Genomic DNA, 16,642 nt, shown 5'->3' with positions numbered 1-16,642 from the left:
TCCTGCTACCCAAAGTTCCATAAACTGCTTAAAGCATCCTTTGAAATGAGCGGAGACACCAGCAAGGGAGAAGAGGGACTCCCCACAGAGCAAGGAGAGAACGAGAGCCAAACCGAGGAGGGGACTGAGCACTGGGGTGCCTGACACCCCCTCCCCCATGGGCCACGCTGCTGGAAAACTGGCCCAGGGACCGACCACCTCCGCAAAGCGGGTCCTGGCAAAGACACCTGGTCGGGAGGGGTGAGTGGGGAACACGCAGCCCACGGAGGTGCACAGCCTTAGGTCCCAGTGGAGACTGAAGGCCGCCTCTGAGAATTTGTGGCCACTGACTATCCTTCAGGTGGGTTTGGGCCTGAATTACTCTCTGAAAGGGCCTGGAAACAGCAGGCTGGGAATGAACCTGCTCCGCCCGCAGCTCCTTCAGGCCTCCACCTGCCTCAGGGGAGCTCATGGTGCAGCATCCCGCAGCGTGCCAGGGCAGGCAGGGCAGGACCTGCGCACACTGCGGCTCCTGGATGCTCAGACGTAGAGGTAAAGTGCCCATGTTTATGTGTGAAGAGGGTAAAACAAGAGGGATGTAAAACATAAGTACGATAAAAAAATAACCGGGAAGTTAGAAAATGAACCAGGTGAAACTTTGAGAAGTGACCAATACAGCAATTGATGTTCAGAGCTTAGTAAAAGAACTAAAGAAACACCAGATTAAATACAGCTGCCGAGGGGACTGGTGATGGAAAGGTGGCCCGTCTGAAGGGACAGAAAGGGAGCTTTGTGGGGCGCTCCCCTTAGTTGCCCAGGAGCATCACCTGCAGGCCCTGCTTGGACCCACCTGGGACGTTTTTATTTTTAACATTCTCCAGAGCATTCTCACGTGCACTAGTGTTTGAAAATCACTTCCCTGGAATCTCTGTATCATCCCCAGAGCACCACGTCAGGTATGGTGACAGCCAAGCTGCTGCCAGTGACCTCCAAAAGGTTTCATTATGCTCTTCTGTTAGGGAAATACTTTTTGTGCATTCTCCCCTATGTATGCATGTGTATATAGTTATTTAGAAGTCACATATATTTAGCTTATGGTACTGCAATGCATTTATGCATTTAAATGCATATATGCATTTAAAAACCCACAGAAATTTAAAGGGTTGAATTTAATATTTTAAAAATACAATGTTTATTTTATCTATATATGGACCCGCCAGATATTTTTGCTCTCACTAAAAACATCGTCTCATACAGACATTGTTAAATGCACAAGCACAGTCCTCTGTGAGCGCCTGCTTTGGACATTCTTCATGTGTAGCTGTCACAGTTGGCAGAGACCTGACAGCACGGGGATCCAGGCCAGCGCAGTGCGCCGTGGGCTGCGTTTAATCCGCTGCTGGTTTTCCAGTCCCACCCTCATGCGCGGAGGCATTTGCTGGAAGGTGCTCATGCTGACACCATTAAGTCTTCGATCCTGGGTTTCTGAGCCAGGAGTCTTTAAGAAGCCCCTGTGTGAGGGCTGGTCGGTGTGCAGCCTGAGAATGTGTGCTAGTCTGTTCGCCTGGGCTGCATTACATTGAGCGGGCAGGAGAGGGTGCCCGTGTCACTTCCAGCGTCTGGGTCTGACACCTTGGCGTGATGGCACCTGGCTGCTGAGAGGCGCATCTCGGTATCTGTGTGCCCAGTAAAGCTTAATCTCTTCCCTCCTCTTCCTCCTCTTCATTCCTCCTTTTCTTCTTTCTTTTTCTTTCTTTTCTTTCCCTTTCCTACTCTTCCTTCAAAACATAAACATAACCAGAAGTTCTGAATATTTTTTTCCTGTGCCCCAAAGAAAGACCTTGTCCACTCCTCTTTGTTCCCTCCTCCTCGAGACTCCATGGTCAATTCCTCAGAGGCACACCCCGATGTCTCAGGCAGAATGTGCCTCTGCCCCTGACTGAGGTCTTACTCCCATTTCCAGCTTCTTGGCTCCCCCTCTTTCCCTGCTGCCCAGGCTCCAGCTGACCTCGCGCCAGACCCCTGAGCCTCCTTGTAGCTGGCGATTCGCTCGGCGCTCCCTCACCCGCCCGTTTCCTGAGCTGTCCACCAGCTTCCAGACCATCCTGGGTCCAGCCTTCTGAGCATCCAGCCGCAGCAGCTGCCCGCTGCTGAGGGCTCAGCGCTCCCTGCTGAGTGTGTTGCCATTTTTTATCTCTGATTTTTTTAAAAATCAAATTAAATTTTATTTTACTTCTGGGTTTTAGGGGTTTTTTCCCTCCGAAGTTTTAAAGGAGACCTACTGTATTTACAAAATATATGCTTATTGCAAGAGAAAGAACAAAACACATCAGTTTGTGCTCATCTGTGATGAATTGAAAACCCAGCCAAGAAATCTTAATTAAATCTTAAATCAAAGATGATGTTCATCATTGGTGGAGGAAGGTGGCACTGTGGTCGGTTAGTGGCTTGGCGATGTCATTAGGTATCTGAGGACTCTCTGTCTCTGCCACCTTTGTATTCGGGCAGTAACTCTCCTCAAGGCCTCAAAAATGCTGCCGGCATCGTGCCTTTAGCCTGCACTGTCCAAAGGAAAGAAGTGTGTTTGTGTGTATATGCTTGCAGGGGACATGGAAATGAGAGAGAGCTCTTCAAGGAGGAAAATATGTTCCCAGAAGCCCCCAGGAGCCTCCCCTCACTGCTGATCGACCATCCTATGCCGTGTGGGGGTCAAGGTGGTGACTGTCACTTCTAGTGTCTAATGACAGGGGAGTGAATAAGGTGGTGAAGACTAATATAGAGTTAGTAATCATAAGCACCAAGGCCGTCGTAGTCTGCACATGTATTAATCCGTTCCTGGCACCCCCACAAGATAGATTCCCACCTTTGACACTGCCTCAGCAGATTGAGACTGAGCACAGCTTCCCTGTGAGCTATAGATTATGATCCCCAATGGGAAAAAGGAAATGGTGATTCAGAGAGTTTGAGACACTCGTGCAGGGTCACACAGCAAGTAAACAGCAGAGCTGGGACTTGAACCAGGGCCGCCCCACTCTGGCGCACAGTGAGCCCCTGGCCTCTCCGTCAACTGCTCCCCTTGCGCCCCTTAGATTTTCGGATGCCGTCTGTACTAAGTCGTGCGGTCTCTCCGGGTCCGGATGGTGAGTGAGTGGGGGTTGTTGTCTGGGGCAGAAATAGCTTCAGTCCACTAAGGAGCTGTGGAATTCACTCATTCAACAATCTTTAATTAGTGCCTGCTGTGTGCCGGGACCGGCACTAGGAAGTGTGACTAACTTGGTAGTCAACAAAACAGACACAGCTGCCTGCTGTCACGGAACTCGCGTTGGAGGACATTATCCGCCTGGGGCCCCCTGGGCATGGAGAGGTCCTTCTTCCTTGTAGTTCTGCCCACGTTCTCAGGCCGAATCTCGGGGGTCCAGCTTGGGTCACACCCCTCTCTGAGCCAGGAAAGCGGCCTGAGGAAAAGCAGTGTGCCAATTGGCCAGTCCAAGGTCCTTTGGACCAGGAGTCGGGAAGGTGGGATTCTACAGGATGCTTGGCAGGCTGACCTGGTCACATCCCCTCTGATCGCATCCTCTCTGGTGACTGGGGCACTGGACGTCACTGGATGTCACTGCTGTCTCTGGACGACACTGCTGTCTCTGGAGGCAGTAGAGGAGGATGGGGCTGAGTCCATGGGAGGAAGCGCCTGCCCGCTGTTGGCTCACAAGGCCGTTAACACCTGGAACGCTGCTGGGATGAACTTTCGACCTGTTGCAGCATGTTGAGGAACTGGCAGCCAGGGCAGGGACTAGCTCGAAGCTACGTCTGCTCTGAATAATAATTTCTTAACTGGTGTTAGTGGTTGTCATTTATTATGTTTTCCATGTGCTCAAAGGGTATTAACCACCTGATTAGGCAGTTTATATGATCGCCGTGGTTTATGAGTGGAGAAATACCTCTGAGAAAGACACAACAGACAATAAGAAATCAAGCCCCACTGGCTCCCAAACCCTTCCTCTTACGTTTAGTTATTTATATTTGATCTTTACATATTCTTTATTGAAGTACAGTATCTATACAATGCAATGTCCGGATCTAAAGTGTATAATTTAATGAGTATTGTAACTGCACATACTCAACGTAACCAGCATCCGAGAAGTTCCCTGGGAAGTCCCTTCCTCTCCTGTCTGTTCACCCTCTGTGACTCCAGAGTCATTTTACCTCGTTCGGCTTCGTATAAGCGGCATCGGGCAGCACGAACTTAAGTCTGGCTTTGGGTCATGTGAAGCCTGGGAGCTATTTCCTTGTGCTGCATATATCAGTAGTTCATGGCTTTTATTGCTTTTAGTGTGTATTCTTTTCCTTCATTCCAATATATGAATACGCTACACTTTGTTTATCCACTGTCTTGATGATGGACATTTGGGTTTCCAGATTTTTTGGTTATTAAGGGTAAAACCACTGTGAACATTTTTGTACAAGTCTTTATGTGGACATATGTTTTCATTCTCTTGAGTAATCCCTAGGAGTAAAATTTCTGGCTTACACGGTAAAGTATACTTAATTTTATAAGAAACTGCCGAAGAGTTTCTCATGTGGTTTCAGTTGCTCCACGTCCTTGCCGATGGTTAACGTTCTCATAGTTCAGTTTTAGCCATTCCAGTGGTGTGAAATGGCAGCTCCTTTTCTTTCTCTGGTGAGTGGTGATGTTGAGTACTTTTTCATCTGCTAAATAAACATTTTGATAATAACATAACTGTCTAATGATACATAATCTATTGTGACAATAAACAGCCTTTGCTGTAAGTGTGGCTCCTGAGAATTTAGACAGCTCAGTTGAGTGGCCCAGCTCAGGGTCTGGCACCGGAGGGTCCACTTCCAAGGTGACCCACTTGCATGTTTTTTGGCGGGAGGTCTCAGTTCTTTGCTGCCTCTTGGCCGGAGGGCTTAGTTGCTCTCCACGTCCACCTCTCCTGAGGGCTGCTCATGACTTCGGCTGGCTTCTCCCAACGAGAGTGATCCAGGAGTGAAGGTGACCAGGACTGAAGAGGCAGTGTCTTTACAACATAATTTTGGAAGTAACACACTGCTACTTCTGCCATGTTCTATGGGTCATTCAGACCAAGTGTGATACAGGGTAGGAAGGACCATACATGGGTGTCGATACAGGACACAGGAATTGCTGGGGCCACCCTGCAGGCTGGCTTACCACACTTCTGTTACTACTACGAATTAAAATGATTGATGTTTTAAAGAATGTTAGACCAACCTTGTATTCCTGGATGAACCCCACTTGGTCATGGTGTGTTAGTCTTTTTATATATTGCAGGCTTTGATTTGCTAATATTTTCCTGAAGATTTTTGCAACTATGGTCATGAGTGACGTGTTCTGTAATTTTTTCTTGTAGTGTCTTTGTCAAGTTTTAATATCATGATTCCCTCTAAACACTACATTAGATGTATCCATAAAATGCAACAGTGAAGAGTCAATGTGTCAGATTATATGGGATACATCTAAAGTAGTGTTTAGAGGGAAATTTATGTATTTAAATGCTTATGTAAAAAGAAAGATTTTAAAGCAATAATCTGAGTTTCTACCTTATTAAAAAGAAGCAAATTACACCCAAAATAAATAGACAGGAGAAAATAATAAGGATAAGAGCAAAATTCAATGAAATAGAAAACAGACAGAGGAGAGGAAGATAACAAAACCAAAAGGTGATCCTTTGAAACATTGATGAACCACTACCAGGATTAGTGATCAAGAATAAAGAAAAGGGAAAAATATAAATTACCATTATTTAGGAATGAAAGAAGAGACATCACTACATATCCTACAAATACTAAAAAGATTCCAAAGGAATATTATGAACAACTTTATGCTAATAAATTCAACAACTTATATGATATGACACGTATATTTTCTAGTTTCTCTTGTGACCTCTTTTTTGACCCGTGGGATGTTTACAGGGATGTCGTCTAATTTCTAAATATTGGGGCCTTTTTAGATTTCTCATTATTACTGATTTCTGATTTAATTCCATTATTGTCAGTGATAATGCACATGGTAGAAAGATTCAGATGGTTTAAAGGGCAGTATGGTAAAAAGTACATACGTTTCCCACTCCCGTGTGCCTGCCTGTCTTCCTTCTTTTCTTGTTCATTAAGAAATACTTACTGAATGCCCACTACTTGCTGGCACTGGGGTACAACCATTTAAAAGAGATTCAAGTCTGCTGCCCTTACGGAGTTGAGATTCTCCTGATAGGTGACAAATAATAAACAAGAAAGTAAATATATTATGTTAGGTGGTAATAAGTACTAAGGGAAAGCTGAGGCAGGGAGGAAGGATTAGGTGTGATGGGAGATGCACGTGCCATATGAGGCTGGGTTTAAGAAAGCCTCTCTGAGGCGGCAGATGTTTGATTAGAATCCAGTAAAGTGAGTGAGTGTGGAAATTTGGAGAAAGTGTTTTAGGCATAAGGCATAGTACGCGTGTACAGACCCTGGGGCTAGAGCATGATTGCTGGGTTCCAGGAATGGTGACAAGGCCTGTGTGGCTGGGGCAGAGGGTGCGTGGGAAAGTAGGTCAGAGGTCAAAGGTCGCCCAGAAGTGTTCTGTGTAATCAAGCGTACTCTGGCCGTGCATCTGTTCACTCAGTGTACAGTGGCCTCTCATTCATCCTGCTCTGTGCCCAGCTGGTTTCCTCTTCATAGCACACCTGGACAGTCTGACTCACGCTCCGTCTAGAGCTGCCACACCCCCTTTCAAGCAGCTGGGACACGGCGTGGTTCCCAGGCCCCTGCCTGTGGACACTTAGGTTACTTCTGGGTCATGCTCTCCCAGAGAAGGCCGCCGTTATATTCTAGTCTGTGTGGCACTAGGCAGGCCACCATTATGCTGAGGTTCACGTGTGCATGCCCCTCCCCCTCCCCTGCAGGGTCGCCAGCGTCACCTGGTCACCTGTCGTGGAGTGTGCTGAGTCTTCCTCCTTTCCTTTCCAGTGGCCCTGCTCGCAGGAGAGGAAATTATGGGAGAGGTAAAGTCCAAAAAAAAAAGGCAAATCTCTTCCCCCTTCCTTGTCGTACGATGATGCTCCAGGTGTAAACACCTCCAGGATTACAAAGCAACAATTTGAAGTATTGACAGCAGGAATGCTTTCCCTGTCCACCTTGTTAAAGTGTGTGTCTCCAGTCAAATTTTACTTTTTGTGTTTGAGAATCATGCATTGAATCATGTAATTTGTGCTGTTTCGATCAGCGGTATACTAATAGTAATTGCAATGGTGACTCAATCTGAGAGCAAATTTTTAAGATCACAAGAAATAAAAATTTTGATTTTTATTTATAGGCACATTTTTTTTCGTTCATTTCAGAGAAATATACTGGGACATTTGAACATAAAAATATGTTAGGATAAAATTTTATAGAGAAAGTATAGTATAGATGGAACTTTAAGGAGAACAAGGAATGATGCACACACTGTTACAGAAAGAGCTGGTTGATGTATCTTCAGAATGAATGATGGTAGGTATTAAATTTCTGTGGGCTCTTTAGTCCTGTGCATATGCTTAAAAGAATGACACAGCAGAATCGTTTTAAAATGTCAGTATCTGTCAGATGCCAGAAGTTATGCTCTTTGCAGTTATCTAAACTTAGGATGGAAAAATGGATCTGACAACTTCAAAGTATATATAGAAAGAGGGCACATAGTTTTTTTAAAGTTCATTTAGAGTATATGGGAGAAACAAGATGGCAGGGATGCTAATCTGACTCCCAGACAAGTGTCTCTCTGTAATTACTCCCAGGTGTGGGTCTGAATCACTTCGCTCCCAGCAGTGAGGTCCCCTCCCTCTGCCCATGTACTGGGCTGAGACACTTGTTGATTTTTGCCAATCGGAGAGGTGGAAATAAATTTCTTATTTTAGTTTTAATTTGCGTTCCTTGTGAATGAAATTATATGTCTTCTCATCTGTTTAAGAGCGATTTGAATTTTTCAGTAATCAATCTTTTTATAGCCCTGGCTCATTTTTTCTAGCAAGCTGTTGGAGTCTTTATCTGATGAATTTATAGGTGCTCTTTCCGTAAGAAAATTAGCAAATCTTATTCTCAACATTGTCATATGATTTTGTTTATTATAGTTTTTTTTTTTTAATCATGTAAAACTTTTCTTTTTAAACTTAGTCAAATCTATCTTTTATGACCTTTTGGTTTTGTGGCATCCTTAGAAAGACCGTCCATTTCTAGATTATAAATAATTTCTCTGGTGTTTTCTTCTAGTAATTTTACAGTCTTATTTATATATGTGTTTAAGTCTTTGATGCATCTGGAATTTATTTTGAGTAGATATTAGGCGTGAGGTAGGCATCCCTCTTACTTTCTTTCCCATGTCCACAAAAGCACATCTAAACCTGTAGAAAAATTATGTGAGAGTTTATTCGTGTTTATTTGATCCAAACTGAGGACGTGTCCGGAAGAAGGTCTGAATGGATGGAAAAGGTTCTTGGGAGAATGGTAGTTTGGCAATCTATTTTATACACTTAGAATCAAGGCAGAAACATAAGGAAGGTTGGTGGTGGTGGATGCAGGAGGTGGGAGAAAGCAGGGGGGTGGCGAGGTATCTCTGGAATTTGATAAAAAGCAAAATGGCTACGTACTTTTAGGTGGTAGGTATAGGATAGTTAACATGTAACATTTACAGTAAATAGTGACGGGATGAGGCCACAGGACAACCACCTCCTGGTTTCAGCTCTGCCTCCAGGGGGTCTGGGAGAGGAAATCACTGCCATTTCAGAGGTATGTTATTCCCGATGCATGAGAATAATGGACTGAGCTCGCTGACCTTTGCTAAGGAAGCTGTGGGCCTGGGATGTGACTACCTGCCTTGACGGGTTCAGGTAGGAACCTGTGATCAGGCTGTCCTGTGTGGTTATTTACTGTCAGTCACTGACATTGTCAGGCCTGCCATGTGACCTTCCTGAGCTTGTCAGCTCTGCTCTGTAGTCCCTAGTTATCTCGTGTATTTTCCAGGGGAAGAAAGCCCATTTCTAGGCAAATGCCAACATGCACCTGACCCCCTTTTCCTCAGCCGTAGCGAGCAGCATCCACTCTGCTTGTCCCTGACCGTGCTTTCTCATCCTAGAGAGAGCTACCCATTGGCACATAAAAACGTCCTTGCCCTTTATTTCGGCTGCTGCCAGAATTACTCTAATTTTAAGACCGTAGCTAGTGTTCTGCGCTCTTCCCTGGCTTTTTTAAATTGTCATCATAAACAGTGCTGCAGGATTAAGGTGCCAGGTAAGCCTTCCCCGCCCTTGGGGCTAAAATGTGGTGTCAGTTTCCAGAAGCAGAGTTTCTGACTCGAGGGCATGCAATACATTTTTGAGAGGGTCCATTTCTTCTCAGTCTGGCCACCTGAAGGCGATTTCTTTTTTTACTTCTTAACTTTGAACTAGGCTTAGATTTGCAGAAAAGTTGTAAAAACTGCGTGCCTTTCCCTCAGTCTCCCCTGCGACAGCATCTTAAATAGTACAGGGAGCAAAGCCAGGAGATGAACGCTTCAGCGCAGCCGCGAGCCTCATTCAGGTGCTGCCAGTGTCTTTTTTTCCTCCCAAGATCTTATCTATTTTATTTATTTTATATTTATTTATTTTTTTAGGCGAGGGAAGCCTTGGTTGACCTCACAGTTTGCAAGGACCTTGTCAGTTTATAATCCCTTATTTTTTAATTCTTTCCGCCTACAGCACTTGGTCTTCCTAGGTGGTCTCCCATCCAAGTACTAACCAGGCGGCCGACACCGCTTAGCGTCTAAAATCAGACAGGATCGGGCTCTTCCGGGGTGGCATGGCCGTAGACCCAGGATCTTATCTATTATCCTCCGTCACAGTTAGTCGCTACGTACCCACAGTCCTCTTCAATGTGGGACAGTTTCTCGGTCTTCGTCTTACGGCCTTGGCCCTTTGGAAGAGTACCGCTTAGTTATTTTGTAGACTGTCCTTCATTTTGAGTTCGATGCTGTCTCGTAACTTTTGGGTGGAAACCCCTCAGGGTGCCCTTCTGGGGGCTGTATCTGACATCTAATCTCTGGTCCTGCCGACCTTGCTCACGTGGTTAGGGTGGTGTCTGCTAGGTTTGCCTGTTGTAAAGTTACTATTTTTCCCTTTGTAGTTAATAAACATCTTGGGGAAGACACCTTAACGCTACGCAAATGCCCCATTTTTCCTCAAACTTCTGCGCACTCATTTTAGTATCCATCAGTGACCTTTGCAGTATTTGCCTGATAGCGATTTTCTCTTTCCCTCTTCCCTTCCCTAGTTGTTAACTGGAAGTCTCCCGTAAGAAGAGCTGTCCCTTCTCCATGGGGGCTGTTTAACCAGCCATCCTCCTGGTGAGGGATATAAGGTTCACGAAGGAAGTGGAGATGGGGTCTGAGGCCAGGCTGGGCCTGTGTCCACGCTATGGTCACAGGAGGAAAGAGGAACCTCTGGGGACTGCTAACAGGGACCTTACCTCCCAGACCTTCGGGCACACACTGCAGGGTACTTCCGTCCTCTTCCGCCCCCTCCCATAGATGACAGCTTTTAGTTTTGAGATCCAGTGGCCCCAGCCTAGGCCTAATTCGTAAGGACAATGGCCGCTCTTCACGGAAACCTTCTGAAACCTTTGGAGGAGCCAGCCGCCCTGCTGGATCTCACCAGCCCCGGGGGCAAGGGTTGTTATTACCCAACCTGCTCTGTAGAGGAGGAAGCTGAAGCCTGGGGATGGAGTGTTTAGGGGACGCCAGCCTGGGGAGCCCAGAGGTCCAGCACTGACCCTCAGCTGCCCAGTCCTCCTGCCTGAGGGGGCCGAGGGAGCGTGCCCCGCCTTCATCTTGGGCCGGCGGGCGTCGGGGCCCCTGTCCTTAGGACTTTCCTTAGCATTGCGACCTGCTGTGCATCTGTTCCTGGGAGGAGGTTTCTTCATGCGCCGGGGACCCAGGCGAGGCCGCGACAGCTGCTCAGTGTGCTGTGTACCCAGGGCCCCGAGCCACAGGGTCCGCAGAAAACTCATTTCCGAGGTCCACTGCATCGTCAGGGTTTGCTCACAGGCAAGAGAAAAATGCTCTGGCTCTTTTAAGAAGAAAGGAGTTTTCTCCTCAACTTTTTATTAGGAACATTTGCAAATATACAGTGATGTCGAAAGACTGTCTTTACAGTGAAACGCCTCCCCTCCCCCTCACGACGGCGCCCGCTGTCCTCTTCCTGTGCCCGCTTTGTCACATGTCAGCCCGTCTGTCTACCCCTCCACCCACCGGTTAGTCCCTCTTAGTTTTGCTGTGTTTCAAAGTAAATGGGGCAGAAAGCGTTAATATAGAGCCAGAGGCGAGCAAAGTAAATGGGGCAGAAAGCGTTAATATAGAGCCAGAGGCGAGCAGGGTCTTGGGCAGGGCTTGATGAGCCGGTTCTTGGCCGTGTCTCTGGGTGTGACACCACAGAACTGCTGCCTTTGAGGGGCCAGGAAGCCGTGACACCCATGAAGTTGGTGACAGGACATCAGAAGTTCACCTTGGAAAACGGCGGCATCCTCAGCTCTCACCAGCAGACTGCCGAGGGCCCTGCCTCCCTCCTTCTGCCTCGCACATGCTGGGCGACATGTCGCCGGGTGGCAGGGCAGCGGAGAAAGAATCTTTCACCGCCTCACAGCCTCCTTGCCCAGGGAGGCCTAGGAGCGGGCCTGCTGCATGCGCAAACTCTGGCTCATTGCTGTGGACACGCGCGGACGCCCCTCTGTCCCGTTGTAGACCCGTTGCCCATCAGCGCCAGGAAGGTGACCGCGGAGGGGCCTTGTGGCTCAGGAGACCTGCCAGGGAGAAGGCACAGGAGTCGCGCTGTGGGCTGAGCTCGGCCACCTGGGGGCCTCCGGCTCAGCCCGGCCACTTGCCAACAGGAGGAAAGCTCCCAGGACGAGGAGAGCTCTGGGCAGGGGCTCCGGCACCGTGGGCTTCGTCTTCCCTGTCCCGGGGCCTGAGCTGGAAGTTTCCCTGGTTAGGTCTGTTTTGCAGACAGTGAGCCTGAAGCCCAGAAATACGAGGTGACTTATGCGAGTTCACATCATGGGAACCTGTGGCCCATAACAGATTCTTGGAAAGACGGGGCCACGGGGCGATTTCCAGGTTTTCAGAGTGGAGTCTCAGGGAGAAAGGGCGCCGGGCCGGGCGGGTGGGGCCAGGGAAGGGTGCCTTCCTGGGCCTAGAGGTCCTCACCCCTGTGTTTCCTGCAGTCGTTGTATTCTGACTTGCTGTCGTCCTTGGGGATGACCTGGAACTCACTCCTGTTGGTGAAGCAGCACCTCTGGGAGCCACGGTGAAAGGGGTAGTGGCGCCCACAGCAGCTCCACGTGTCATCCCTGGGGTCCAGGGCCACACTGCCGCAGCGTTTCCACGCCTCCATCCGGACCACCAGCACCTCCCCTGGGGGGCCACAGACAGCTCAGCCTGGGCCTGGGCAGAGCTAGCTGCGAGGCGGGGTCCCAGCCTCGGGGTGCCTTGGGATCCCCTCCCCTCCTCACTGTAGTTCAGCTCTTCTTTCTTTTCTGGGGACTCCCCCTCATTTCCTGTGACAAACATCACTCCACCTTGCTAATGCCTTCCTATCTGGCTTAGTCTATTTAGTTGATTGTACTTTTTTCCTCTTCTGTTTCCTTGATTTTTTTTTTTTTTTTGCCTCATTGAGCTATAATTGATGTACAATAAACTACAGATATTCAAAGTGTACAATCTGATAAGTTTTGGTAGACATGTGCACCCACGAAATCATCACCACAGTCTGGAGAACAAGCATATCCATCACCCCAAAGTATCTCTATGCCCCTTGTAATCCCAGCCCCTCCCCCACTCCCCAAGCAACCACGGATCTGATAGAGATTAGTCTGCATTTTCTAGCATCTTATATAAATGGAATTATACAGTATGTATTCGATTTTTTTCCTTTAAAGAAATGCTGGTCGTAACACACCAGACTTTGATTTTGTAACTTATGATCATAGGCCAGAACTTTAAAAACTCCCCCTTGGAAGGTTGTGTTCCTGCCAGCCCACCTCACCTTCTGCATTTAATCCTTTGCTACTTAAAGTTGCTGGAGGGTGTGTGACTCCTGCAGCAAACCCTGTATGAATAGAGGCTCCCTGCAGGAGGTCCTCACCCCTGTACTCACCTCTGGGTTCTCGGCTCAGGAAGGACCGGGTAGGCACAGGCGATCCATCAGAGACTGGCCACAGCAGGAGGTAGAGGGCTTCAAGGGAGAGAAGAGTGAGGGCTGGGTGCAGAGGCACCTGGGCGAGGCGAGGGGTCGGGGCCCTGGGTGGAGGGCTTGGGTCCCAGTACCTGAGAAGGTGAGGAGCCAGGTCCTCCAGGTGGAGCGGCCTCTTGGTCGCATTACGCCGGCTGCTGGCGGGTCCCACCGCCCTGTGGGTTCTCCCGGCTGGCACACTCTCACTCTGCAGCAGCGAAGCTTCCTGAGAAAGATCCAGTTTCCTCAGATCCCAGATGAGTTACTTCCTGATTAACTTCCCACATACCCCCCATGGGAATCATTCAACATGACCTTCCCACATGATCACAAAACCTTTGGGTCACCAAATGTTGTCTTGCACCACTCTCCTCTCACCCTAGAAGTTGCCCAAAAACCTTCCTCCTCATGAGTCCCATTGGTCCTGCAAGTCGGTTCCTCCGGGATTCAGTGCTCAGTGTGCACCCCCAGATTGCTGAGTGTAGAGCAGGCCCCTGGCATGGAAACTGAAGGGAGCCCCCTCTAGAAGTGGGCCAAACATGTAGGGGGAGGACATTCTTCTGGTAGTCAAATCTTTTTATAAAGTTATACTTCCTTCCTTAGAAAAGATGGTGACGGATTTCTAGACGGAATTAGAACTGTAATTCCAAAGATGCCATTAGCAGTTTTGAATTATTTTTAAAAACAGGAACAATACATGTTTATAGAAAAATTTAAAGATAGAGATAAAAAAATAAAGCACCCATACGATGGCACTCACTAATAACCAAAAGTTAAATTTTTGTGTGTTTTCTTCATTTATTTTTTCATTCACTAAACCCTCCCTGAGTACCCACTCTGAGCCCAACTCTGTCCTGCCATCCTAGGACTCAGGCTTTGTCGGGGGAGGCACACCTGTTCCTAAACAGTGATGGCCCCAGGTGGGCAGGGCCAGGTGGGGAGTCCAGGAGGCTGAGAGAGCCCAGAGGGGACACCTAGCCGAGCCTACAGAGAGGGCTTCCCAGAGGAGGAGCCACTGAGCTGAGCCCTGAGCCAAGGGAGTACATTTATAAAGAGGGTACAACACATTTTGCACAGTGAAAATAATTCTACTTTTTTGGGGAACCGTTGGCGAAAGGTATGCTGATCATGTGGGACCATCAGGTCATTTTAAGGAGGCTGGACTTTATCAGAGAGAGTTGTTGGGAGCCACTGCAGGGTTTACACAGCAGAGTGCTTAGACCCAATGTTCGTTTTAATATGGCGACTTCGCATGGTGACAGGTGCACAGGATTGGGGACACCAGGGCAGAGGGCAGGAAGCCCGAAGGAGGTGCTGACATTTCTGGTTTGGAGTTTAAAAAGTGTGTCTCTGTGTGTTTACAGTTACATTAATTACAAATTTTATCAAGGAGTTTAAGTACTAAGGAGCCAAATAGTTATCTATGATTTGTGATAAAAGAAGAAAAGCTAGTCATCTTTTCCACCTCAGTTCCTGCTCCCTGCAAGTAAACCACTTTAACTCTTTTAGCTGTATTTTTTTTTGTCGTTATTGTTATTCACCGCCAAATTTGTACATAAGGCACTTAAACTCCAAGTTCTTAAAAATTTTCGCCCATTTCTGTTGACCTCCTAATACGGAAGATAAGGATTTAGTGCTTTTACTCTCCCCTACCCATGTTAAAACAAACAAACAAAAAATAAAGCGCTCCCCTCTCCATAGTTAACAGGCTCTGTTACCGACTGGTCACCTGCTTCGGTTCAGTATTTAGCATTCGGTCGTGGCCCTTTGACCATCCTGGGCCGCATGAGTGCCAGGTATGTAATTAGTAGGTAGTGTAGTTATGATGGCTCTTCCATGGCTCACCATTGAGTGATGACTCATATTTGGAACACAATCCCTTGATTTTATTTTATAAGGAAACAATCATTGTGTGTGTGCCAGTGTATTTCCAGTGGTGGGGTCAGATGTTTGGTCCTGTCTCATGTCCATAATTCACTATAAGAATAGCATAAAGAGGAAAAAGTGTGTAATCATATTCCACTGGGAAAGCATTGATAAAATTCAATACCCATTCATGACAAAAGCTCTCCATAAATGAGGACTGGAAAGGAACGCATTTAGCCCTACAAAGGGTCTCTTACCAAAAGAGTTCAGTTAACGTTATATCTGTACTTAAAAGTTAAAGCGAATACTTTCCATCAATGTTTGCAATAAAATAAGTATGACTTTTGCTAATCAGAGTCATATCGGAGGTTGAAGCTGGTGGAATAAAGCAACAACAACAACAAAAAAAACTAATTAAAAGCATTAAGATTGAAAAAGAATTAAAGATGATTATTGACTGATAACATGACTATATACCTAAATAAGCCAAAAGAGCCTAAAACTAAAGTATGAAAATAAATAAATGAGTTTTAGCAAGGCTACTACTGGATATAAGATCAATATACAAAAATAATTGCATTTCTACGTGTTACCAACATACAACTGGAAAATAAAATTTAAAATACCATTCACAATAGCATCAAAAACCCTCAAATGTCAAATTTGGTAAAAGATGTATGAAAACTCTACTCTGAAAACCATAAAATATTGCTGAGAGGAAGAAAGCCTATGTAAAAACGGAGAGGTATTAATTACCCTGCTCATGGATTGGAAAACTCAATGGTGTTATTAAGGCTCTCCAAGAGGAACTGTAGATTCAGTGTAATCTCAGTAAACTTCCTAACTAGTTTTTTGTTGTTAGGAACAATAGAATAGGAAGTTTTAAAGAACAAAGTTTGAAGGCTTTCACTATCAAGTTTCAAGACTGACTATAAAGCCCAAGTAATTGAGACAGTGTAGGATTGGTGTGAGGGTAGACAGACAGACCAGCAGGACAGAATGGACGGTCAAAACTAAATCCACACATGTGTGCTCATTTCCGACAAAGATGCCACTGCAACTCAGTAAGGAGAGGATGGTCATTTCAGTCAGTGGTGCAATTTATCCATGTGGAAAAATGCCCCACAGCACTCCTACCTGGGGACGCTGGCAACATCCGAAGACATTTGGGTTGTCAAAACTTGGGGCGTGCTGCTGGCAGGGAGCAAATTTGTTTCCAGCTGAGAATCCCTGGCCCATTTAAATATAAAAAGTCATGGAGCCGAACTTAAGATCAGTGCATTTGTTTTTCATATGTCATTCCTCAGTTGACAAGTTAAACACACACATGCACAAAACTCTTGCTAAAAGGAGCCCCCGTGGGCCGTCTAGAACTTACATGGGAGGCAGTATAGAGGGGTCCACTGAACATCAGCAGTGAGCTGTGGCGCTGCCACCCCCATCCCCCAAGGAGAAGCACGGCTCTGACTCCCAGGCTGTCCTCCAGGCTGGCCCCGCCACTGAGCTGATGTCTTGGGGGCCCTGACTGCCTGTTTTTCCCACTCCAAGGT

General features: G+C 47.0%; 1 protein-coding gene and 1 pseudogene across 2 annotated transcripts in view; one reads left to right on the top strand and one right to left on the bottom strand.

Annotated features, from left to right (window-relative positions):
* The window catches only part of LOC107515986 (reticulon-2), an 84,682-nt gene that overhangs the window by 6,859 nt on the left and 61,181 nt on the right, over positions 1-16,642 (top strand). The gene's annotated exons all lie outside the window — the stretch shown is intronic.
* LOC118611921 lies at positions 9,696-9,816 on the bottom strand (annotated as a pseudogene).

The sequence above is a fragment of the Rousettus aegyptiacus genome, unplaced genomic scaffold (genome assembly GCF_014176215.1).
Source record: "Rousettus aegyptiacus isolate mRouAeg1 unplaced genomic scaffold, mRouAeg1.p scaffold_m13_p_14, whole genome shotgun sequence".
In the NCBI taxonomy this organism is placed as follows: domain Eukaryota; kingdom Metazoa; phylum Chordata; class Mammalia; order Chiroptera; family Pteropodidae; genus Rousettus; species Rousettus aegyptiacus.
This window is presented reverse-complemented; position numbering and strand designations above follow the sequence as displayed.